Source organism: Bos taurus, chromosome 3 (genome assembly GCF_002263795.3).
Source record: "Bos taurus isolate L1 Dominette 01449 registration number 42190680 breed Hereford chromosome 3, ARS-UCD2.0, whole genome shotgun sequence".
In the NCBI taxonomy this organism is placed as follows: domain Eukaryota; kingdom Metazoa; phylum Chordata; class Mammalia; order Artiodactyla; family Bovidae; genus Bos; species Bos taurus.
Window position 1 is genome coordinate 17,689,075 of NC_037330.1, and position 11,116 is coordinate 17,700,190.

General features: G+C 41.3%; 1 long non-coding RNA gene across 1 annotated transcript; it reads right to left on the reverse strand.

Moving 5' to 3' along the window:
* Positions 1–9,533: 9,533 nt before the first annotated feature.
* On the reverse strand, positions 9,534–11,116 carry LOC100848624 (uncharacterized). Its single transcript, XR_003033957.2, has 2 exons — positions 10,896–11,116; positions 9,534–10,161 (listed from the first exon to the last, which is right to left on the reverse strand). It is a non-coding gene; the product is annotated as an uncharacterized lncRNA (long non-coding RNA).

Here is an 11,116-nt window from a genome sequence, read left to right on the forward strand (position 1 = left end):
GAAAAAAGTAAAATGGCTGTCTGAGGAGGCTTTACAAATAACTGTTAAAAAAGGGAAGTGAAAAGCAAAGGGGAAAAGGAAAGATATACCCACTTGAATGCAGGGTTCCAAAAATAGCAAGGAGAGATAAGAAAGCCTTCCTCAGTGATCAGTGCAAAGAAATAGAGGAAAACAATAGAATGGAAAAGACTAGAGATCTCTTCAAGAAAATTAGAGATATCAAGGTAACATTTAATGCAAAGACGGGCTCAATAAAAGACAGAAATGGTATGGACCTAACAGAAGCAGAAGATATTAAGAAGAAGTGGCAAGAATACATAGAAGAACGGTACAAAAAAGATCTTCAGGACCCAGACAATAACGATGGTGTGATCACTCACCTAGAGCCAGACATCCTGGAATGTGAAGTCAAGCGGGCGTTTAGGAAGCATCACGACGAACAAAGCTAGTGGAGGTTATGGAATTCCAGTTGAGCTATTTCAAATCCTGAAAGATGATGCTGTGAAAATGCTGCTCTCAATATGCCACAAATTTTGGAAAACTCAGCAGTGGCCACAGGACTGGAAAAGGCCAGTTTTCATTCCAAACCCAAAGAAAGGCAATGCCAAAAAATGCTCAAATTACCGCACAATTGCACTCATCTCACACGCTAGTAAAGTGATGCTTAAAATTCTCCAAGCCAGGCTTCAGCAATACAGGAACTGTGAACTTCCAGATGTTCAAGCTGGGTTTAGAAAAGGCAGAAGAACCAGAGTTCAAATTGTCAACATCTGTTGGATCAACAAAAGAAGAGAGTTCCAGAAAAACATCTACTTCTGCTTTATTGACTATGCCAAAGCCTTTGACTGTGTGGATCACAATCAACTGTGGAAAATTCTGAAAGAGATGGGAATACCAGACCACCTGACCTGCCTCTTGAGAAGCCTATATGCAGGTCAGGAAGCAACAGTTAGAACCGGACATGGAACAACAGACTGGTTAGGGTTAGGGTTAGAATTGATGCTTTTGAACTGTGGTGCTGGAGAAGACTCTTGAGAGTCCCTTGGACTGCAAGGAGATCCAACCAGTCCATCCTAAAGGAGATCAGTCCTGGGTGTTCATTGGAAGGACTGATGTTGAAGCTGAAACTCTACTACTTTGGCCACCTGATGTGAAGTGCTGACTCATTTGAAAAGACCCTGATGCTGGGAAAGATTGAGGGCAGGAGAAGAAGGGGACGACAGAGGATGAGATGGTTGGATGGCATCACTGACTCAATGGACATGCATTTGGATGGACTCTGGGAGTTGGTGATGGACAGGGACGCCTGGTGTGCTGCGGGGATGACGAAGAGTCGGACATGATTGAGCAACTGAACTGAAATGAACTGAAGTGAATCAATCAGTATGATACACCACACCAAAAAACTGAAGAATAAAAGACCATATGTTCATCTCAATAGATACAGAAACACCTTTTGACAAAATTCAACACCCATTCATGATTAAGAATTCTCCAGAAAGTGGGAAGGTACAGGGAACCTACCTCAACAGGGAAAGGTCACATATAACTAACTCAAAGCAAATATAATTTTCAATAGTGAAAAACTGAGAGCACTTCCTCTAAGATCAGGATTAAGACATGGATATCCACTGTCACCACTATTATTCAATGTAGTTTTGGAAGTGCTAGCCTTGGTTATCAGTGTATAAAAATAAGTAAAAAAAATCTAAACTGGAAAAGAAGAAATAAAAATGTCACTGTTGCAGATGACATGATACTATACATAGGAAATTGTAAAGAGGTTACAAGAAAACTACTAGGGCTAATCAATGAATGTGGTAAAGTTTCAGGATACAAAATTAATGCATAGAAATCCCTTGCATTCCTATATACTAGCTATGAAAAATCAGAAAGAGAAATTGAGGAAACAATCCCATTTACCACTGCAAGAAAAATAATAAAATACCAAGGGCTAAACCTATCTCGGAGAAGGCAATGGCACCCCACTCCAGTACTCTTGCCTGGCAAATCCCATGGATGGAGGAGCCTGGAAGGCTGCAGTCCATGGGGTCGCTGAGGGTCGAACATGACTGTGCGATTTCACTTTCACTTTTCACTTTCATGCATTGGAGAAGGAAATGGCAACCCACTCCAGTGTTCTTGCCTGGAGAATCCCAGGGATGGGGAAGCCTGGTGGGCTGCCATCTATGGGGTCACACAGAGTCGGACATGACTGAAGTGACTTAGCAATAGCAATAGCAAACCTATCTATTGATGTAAAATTCTATACTCAAGAAACTATAAGAAACCAATGAAAGAAATCAAACACAACACAACCAGATGGAGAGATATACAATGTTTATGAATTAGAAGAATCAGTGTTGTGAAGTGACTATAGTACCTGAGGCAATCTACATACTCAGTGTAATCTTTATCAAATTATCAATGGCATTTTTCACAGAATTAGAAGAACAAATTTATAATTTGTATGGAAATGCAAAAGACCCCAAGCAGCCAAAGGAATCTTGAGAAAGAAAAATGGAGCTTGAGGAATCAGGCTTCCTCACATCAGAATATGCTATGAAGTTACAGTCATCAAAACAGTATGGTACTGGCATAAAATTGAAATATAGATAAATGGAACAGGATAGAGAGTGCAGAGATTAAACCCATGCAACTAAGGTCACCTCATCTATGACAAAAGAGGCAAGAGTATACAATGGAGAAAACACAGTCTCATCAATGAGTGTTGTTGTAAAATTGGACAGTTATATGTAAAAGAATGAAATTAGAACACTCCCTAACACCATACACAAAAATAAACTAAAAATGGATCCAGTTTAGATCAGTCACTCAGTTGTGTCTGACTCTTTGCGACGCCCTAAACCGCAGCACTCCAGGCCTCACTGTCCATTACCAAAACCAGAGTCCATCCAAACCCATGTCCATTGAGTCAGTGATGCCATCCAACCATCTTCTCTGTCAACCCCTTCTCCTCCTCCCTCAAACTTTCCCAGCATTAGGGTCTTTTCAAATGAGTCAGCACTTCACATCAGGTGGCCAAAATATTGGAGTTTCAGCTACAGCACCAGTCCTTCCAATGAACACCAGGACTGATCTCCTTTAGGAAGGACTGGTTGGATCTCCTTGCAATCCAAGGGACTCTCAAGAGTCTTCTCCAGCACCACAGTTTAAAAGCATCAATTCTTCAGCACTCAGCTTTCTTTATAGTCCAACTCTCACATCCATACATGACCACTGGAAAAACCATAGCCTTGGCTAGATGGACCTTTGTTGACAAAGTAATGTCTCTGCTTTTTAATAAGCTGTCTAGGTTGGTCATAACTTTCCTTCCAGGAAGTAAGTGTCTTTTAACTTCATGGCTGCAATCACCATCTGCAGTGATTTTGGAGCCCAGAAAAATAAAGTCAGCCACTGTTTCCACTGTTTCCTGATCCATTTGCCATGGACTGATGGGACCGGATGCCATGATCTTTGTTTTCTGAATGTTGAGCTTTAAGCCAACTTTTTCACTATCCTCTTTCACTTTCATCAAGAGGCTCTTTAGTTCTTTTTCACTTTCTGCCATAAGGGTGGTGTCATCTGCATATCTGAGATTATTGATATTTCTCCCAGCAATCTTGATTCCAGCTTGTGCTTCCTCCAGCCAGCATTTCTCATGATGTACTCTGCATGGAAGTTAAATAAGCAGGGTGACAATATGCAGCCTTAACGTACTCCTTTTCCTATTTGGAACCAGTCTGTTGTTCCATGTCCAGTTGTAACTGTTGCTTCCTGACCTGCATATAGGTTTCTCAAGAGGCAGGTCAGGTGGTCTGGTATTCCCATCTCTTTCAGAATTTTCCACAGTTGATTGTGATCCACACAGTCAAAGGCTTTGGCATAGTTAGTAAAGCAGAAATAGATGTTTTTCTGGAACTCTCTTGCTTTTTTGATGATCCAGCAGATATTGGCAGTTTGATCTCTGGTTCTTCTGCTTTTTCTAAACCCAGCTTGAACATCTGGAAGTTCACAGTTCCTGTATTGCTGAAGCCTGGCTTGGAGAATTTTGAGCATCACTTTACTAGCGTGTGAGATGAGTGCAATTGTGTGGTAATTTGAGCATTTTTTGGCATTGCCTTTCTTTGGGATTGGAATAAAATCTCACCTTTTCCAGTCCTGTGGCCACTGCTGAGTTTTCCAAAATTTGTGGCATATTGAGAGCAGCACTTTCACAGCATCATCTTTCAGGATTTGAAATAGCTCAACTGGAATTCCATAACCTCCACTAGCTTTGTTCCTAGTGATGCTTCCTAAGGCCCACTTGACTTCACATTCCAGGATGTCTGGCTCTAGGTGAGTGAGCACACCATTGTTATTATCAGGGTAGTGAAGATCTTTTTTGTACATGGAATAAATGGAATTAATTCCATTTTGTAAATGGATTAAAAGCCTACATATAAGACCAGACACTATAAAACTCTTAGAGGAAAATACAGGAAGAACACACTTTGGCATAAAGTACAGCAAGATCTCTTTTGAACCACCTCCTAGAGTAACAAAAATAAAAACAAAAATAAACAAATGAGAATTCATTAAACTTAAAAGTTTTTGCACTACAAAGGAAACCACAACAAGAGAATCTTCAGATTGCAAGAAAATATTTTTAAATAAAGCAACTGACAAGAGAATAATCTCCAAAATATATGCAAACAGCTCATATAGGTTGATATAAAAAAAAAAAAAAAACAAGCAACCCAATCAAAAAAATGGGTAGAAAACATAAATAGACATTTCTCCAAAGACATATAGATGGCCAAGAGGAACATGGATACATGCTCAACATTACTAATTATTAGCGAAAAGAAGATTAAAACTACAACGAGGTATTATCTCACACTGGTAAGGATGGTCATCATCAAAAAGAGCTACAAACAATAAATGCTGGATGGGTGTGGAGAAAAAGGAATCCGCATGCACTGTTGTGGTTTCCCTGATGGCTTAGATGGTAAAAAGCCTGCCTACAGTGCACAAAACCCAGGTGTGATCCCTGTCTAGGGAAGATCGTCTGGAGAAGGGAATGGCAACCCACCTCAGCTGGTAGGAATGTTAACTGATGCAGCCAATATGGAGAATGGTATGGAGGTTCCTTAGAAAACTAAAAATAGAGTTACTATATGACCCAGAAAGCACACTACTGGGCATATTCCCTGAGAAATCAATAATGGTCATTGCTTCACTATTTACAATAGCCAGGACCTGGATACAGCCTAAATGTTCATCAGTGAGTGAATGGATAAAGAAGACATGGTACATATAAACAATGGAATACTCAGTTCAGTTTAGTCACTGTCGTCACTGACTCTTTGTGACCCCATTGACTGCATGCAGCATGCCACTCTTCCCTGTCCATCAACTCCTGGAGCTTGTTCAAATTCATGTCCATAGAGTCAGTGATGCCATCCAACCATCTCATTCTCTGTTATCACCTTCTCCTCCGGCCTTTGTCTTTCCCAGCATCGACTCCATGGACTGCAGCACACCAGGCTTCCCTGTCCATCAACTCCCAGAGCTTGCTCAAACTCAAACTCATTCCATTGAGTCGGTGATGCCATCCAACCATCTCATCCTCTGTTGTCACTTTCTCTTCTTGCCTTCAATCTTTCCCAGCATCAGGGTCTTTTCCAATGAGTCAGTTCTACGCATCAGGTGGCCAAAATACTGGAGTTTTAGCTTCAGCATCAGTGCTTCCAAGGAATATTCAGGATTGATTTCCTTTAGGACAGACTGGTTTGATCTCCTTATAGTCCAAGGGACTCTTAAGTTTCTTCTCCAACACCACAGTTCAAAAGTATCAATTCTTTGGTGCTCAGCTTACTTTATCAGCCAACTCTCACATCCATACATAACTGCTGGAAAAACCATATCCTTGACTAGATGGACCTTTGTAGGCAAAATAATGTCTCTGCTTTTTAATATGCTGTTTAGGTTGGTCATAGCTTTTCTTCCAAGGAGCAAGCGTCTTTCAATTTCATGGCTGCAGTCACCAACTGCAGTGATTTTAGAGCCCCCCCCCCCTCCAAATAAAGTCTCTTACTGTTTCCCTTGTTTCCCCATCCATTTACCATGAAATGATGGGACTTGATGCCATGATCTTCGTTTTCTGAAAGTTGAGTTTTAAGCCAGATTTTTCACTCTCCTCTCTCACTTTCTTCAAGAGGTTCTTTTGTTCCTTTTCATTTTCTGCCATGAGGATGGTGTCATCTGCATATCTGAGGTCATTGATATTTCTCATGGCAATTTTGATTCCAGCTTATGCTTCATCCAGCCTGGCATTTCGCATGATGTATTCTGCATAGAAGTTAAATAAGCAATATACAGCCTTGACATACTCTTTCCCAATTTGGAACCAGTCTGTTTTTCCATGTCAGGTTCTAACTGTTGCTTTTTGACCTACATACAGATATTACTCACCTATAAAAATGATTGAAATTAAGTCATTTGTAGAGACATGGATGGATCTAGAGTCTATCATAGAGAGTGAAGTCAGAAAGAGAGAAACTGATGTCATATATTAGTGTATATATGTGGAATCTAGAGAAGTGGAACAGATGAACTTACTTGCAGCACAGAAATAGAGATGCAGACATAGAGAAAGGACATGTGGATACAGAGTGGGCTGGTAAGAGGGGGTGGGATGATTTCGGAGATTAAGATTGACATACATACACTACCTTGTGTGAAATAGCTAGTGGGAACCTGCCAGCTAACCCAGGAGCTCAGCTCACTGCTCTGTTGTGACCAGTACAGGTGAAATGAGGTGGAGGGTGAGGAGAGGAAAATCCAAGAGTGAGGGGAAATAGGTATATATATAAGGTATATATATAACTGATTCACTTCATTTTATAGAAGATACTAATACAGTGTTGTAAAACAACCCAATAAAAAATAAAATTAAAAAAATGGATAATCAACAAAGACCTACTGTATAGAACATGGAATTCTGCTCAATAATCATATAACATCCTAAATAGGAAAAGAATTTGAATAAGAATCGATACATGTACATGTAGAACTGAATGACTTTGCTGTACACCTTAGAATAACACATTGTTAACCAACGATACTCCAATACACAACAAAAGTTAAATTAAAGAATAGGTTGGTTAAGAACATATCCTTTTTCATAGCTTACTTGACTAGTAAGCTAAACATTAGAAAAAAGTTGCCTAGATACAGTGACTTTGTAAATCTAAAAAAACATTGTAAACCTCAATGTTCTTCAAGTTCAGTTCAGTTCAGTTAGTCACTCAGTCATGTCCGACTCTCTGCGACCCCATGAATCACAGCACGCCAGGCCTCCCTGTCCATCACCAACTCCCGGAGTTCACTCAGACTCACGTCCATCGAGTCAGTGATGCCATCCAGCCATGTCATCCTCTGTCATCCCCTTCTCCTCCTGCCCCCAATTCCTCCCAGCATCAGAGTCTTTTCCAATAAGTCAGCTCTTCGCATGAGGTGGCCAAAATACTGGACTTTCAGCTTTAGCATCATTCCTTCCAAAGAACACCCAGGGCTGATCTCCTTCAGAATGGACTGGTTGGATCTCCTTGCAGTCCAAGAGACTCTCAAGAGTCTTCTCCAACACCACAGTTCAAAAGCATCAATTCTTGGTGTCAAAACAGAGAAGTAATTTCAGACGTGAAAAAACATTTAAGGCTCTGAGGTTAATGAGTTGTTGGAATAAGAAGAGCAAGTAGTACACATGGAGAGGTGACCAAACTTTACCTGGTAAGGATCCTTTAAATTTCCATCCTTCTGCACTACCCATGTTTTCAGAGCTGCTATAATTTCATGCAGAATATGCCACTACATTCCAAAAGTCCTTGATCTGCAGTATCACATTAAACACAAGGTTACATTAGAAGAGAAAAAGAACAATGAGAAAGTGAAGGGGCAATGGAGCCTAAGAATCTTGGTTGCTGTGCTAGTTATGTCCGTGTCACTTCCCTGCTGCAGCAAGCATGGTGGTGAGGCGATGATGGTGATGGTGGTGATGATGGAGACAATGATGATGTGCTGTCTTCCCAGTGCCATTTCTGTGCCCCAACATGTGCAAATTAAAGTACACACAATCATGTAATTTTTATGCCTCAGATATTTTGCAGTTAACACTGTTTTCCCCATTTCAGTAAAGGGACTTTATTCTGAGGAGTTAAATAATTGTTTACTCAAATTAGTCAAGCAATAATTAACATGATTCTAAGTTATATAGAAATAATCTTTTTTAAAAAGAGCTTTCTTTCTGTTTTAAACAGTGTACTTATTAATTTATTTTGGCAATGCTGGGTCTTCACTGCTACATGGGCTTTTCTCCAGCTACCATGAGGCAGGGCTTCTATCTGGTTGTGGTGTGCAGACTTCACGCTGAACTGACTTCTCTTGTGGAGCACAGGCTCTAGGGCGCTTGGACTTCAGTAGTTGCAGCATGTGGGCTCCGTAGTTGGGGTTTCTGGGCTCTAGAGCACAGGCTCAATAGTTGTGTCACATGGGCTTAGTTGCTCCACGGAATGTGGGATCTTCCCATACCAGGGAATGAACCCATGTCTCTTGCATTGGCAGGCTGATTCGTTACCACTGACGCATTAGGGAAGATCAGAAGGGATCTCTGATATTACTCAAAATTCAGACAACGTTGATTGTGGGAGCTGTAACTTTAAGATCAACGTAGGATAACAATAAACCCAAACACAATATGCTATTGCTATGTGCTTTTAATGCGGAAAATTTTTTTTTTTTTTACCATCACAAAAGAGAATTGTAGTTTATTCAGGAAGTGGAGATCAAGTAACAATTGTCTAGTTGGTAGAAACCCCTGCTCAGGTGACAGACAGTCACAGAAGACGGAGAGAATCTTCTGATGGTGCCCGGGAGGAGAGCTGCTGCTCTTTCCTCTGAAGCACTGTGTTTTCTCAGCTGTCTTCCCAGAGGCAAGTGGTGTAGCAGCCTCAGGAAGGAAACCTCTGGCTGTCAGGAGTCCCCACAGGCATATTGCTGGCTGAAAGATGCAGAAGCTTCTTCTGTATTCATGACTTGCTTTGAAGAGAAGATGAAGGTGGAGCTGTGGAGCCGAATGAGTCAACTGCAAATATGGTGATGAGGAGAAAAGGGGTGGTGGTGATGGTGGTGATGATGGAGACAATGATGACCTGCTGTCTTCCAAGTGCTATGTATGAGTCTGGCATGTGCCACCTGAATTATACACATTCATTGAATATTGATTCCTCAGAAGTTTGAAATGAAAATACAATTTTCCCTACATTTTACTAAAAGGACTGAAAACCTGAAGAGGCAAATATTTTGTTCCTCAAACCATCAAGTGATAATTAAGGAAATAACATGGAATTGAAATTATGTAAAAATATTCTTTGGTAAGACTCAAAATATAGACAACGCTGGTTGTGCGAGCTTGAACCTTGGCATCAAAGGATAGAAACAAAACTTGATGATGGTATAGTATTACTAAAAACAATTTTGAAAGACAGGAAACATTTTTGACATCACACAAAGGAACTGTACTTTATTTGAGAAGAGGAGGATAAGCAACAGTTGACCAGCTGGTAGAAATCCCTGCCCAGGTGACAGACAGACCCAAGGGAGGGAGAGAATCCTCCCATGGTGCCCGGGAGAAAAGCTGCTGCTCTTCCATCTGAAGCTCTGGGATGTTTTCTCAGCTGTCCTCCCAGAGGAGAGCAGAACAGCAGCCTCAGGAAGGAAACCTCTGGCAGTCAGGAATCACCACAGGCATACTGCCAGCTGAAGGGTGGAGAAGCTTCTTCTGTATCCTTGATAGGCTTTAAAGAGAAGATGAAGGTGGAGCTGTGGAGCTAGGTGAATCAGCTGTCCTCATCCTTTCCTGATCCGGATGAAAGCTGATGCTGTTACTTGCACTTGGGTGGGCACTTCTCTTGGCATTGTTGGGGAGGTGGCACAGGAGGGCATTTCTGCTGGCACTTTGGAGGTGGGCAAGGCTCAGGGCACTTTGGAGGTGGGCAAGGCTCAGGACACTTTGGAGGTGGGCAAGGCTCAGGGCACTTGGGAGGGCACACTACTGGAGGTGGCTGGCAGGGCTGCTTGCACTGCTGCTGCTGATAAGACATCTTTCTGGAGTCTTAGAATCTGAAAGAAATTACATACAGTGTTCACAAGAAGGGACTGCTACAGGGAGAAAAGCCTGAGCTCGTGTAATAATATCAGATCGAATGTCTCCAGTCTCTAAGAATGTGGTTTGATCTCTTTAATCCCTTTCAATGAACTGGGCTGTCTCTCCCTCTTCAACAAATTGTATTATTGGTTCAGAGAAAATTTCTTTTAACATACAACTTTTCAAAAAAAATTTTTTCAGAAAACCAATCAATGTTGTCCTACTCTTTATTTTTCTGAAAACAGCATCTTCCATAAGGCCATCATAAGTTCCAAAATCCTGGGTAAGCTCACAAGTGATTCTTGTCATCATTATCTCTCATGAGGTCCCAGAAGTATTTTGTACATTTGTACATTTGTATAGAGCAAATGGCCACAAGAAAGGATACAAGGGCCCCACACCTTCAAAGATAAATGCCTCTTAAATAACAGCAGAAGGACACAAGAAAGAAACAGAAAGAGGAAAAGTGCTCCGTTCTTTACCTCTTCTTGTCACGGATTTTGTTTTAATCTCTTCCTTAAAGGAATTCAAACTCTGTACTAGAAACTTAATAAATACTGTATATCACTGTGTTCAAATTCCAAGCTCCCATCCACTAAGAAGCACTAAGTCATGACAATAACTTTGGACACACCAAATTTGCTATAGCCAGAATTAATTCATAAGTAGAGAGCCCAAGAATAAAGCTGAACTGAAGACTCAGACTCACCAGGTTCTCCAAAGGCTATCCGGACTTGAGTAGCAGGAGGATGGCAGTGATGCAGCAGAGGGCCTTTTTATAGGGACTTGCTGCCCCACCCAGGAGGGAGCAGAGCTGCCAAAACAGGCCCGGTTCAGTCATTTCCCAACCAAAATGCAAATCCATCCATAAGTGGCTTGACAGGGACTCCAGAAAGAGGAAATGTCCTGCTCCAGGATCTCCTCACTGGA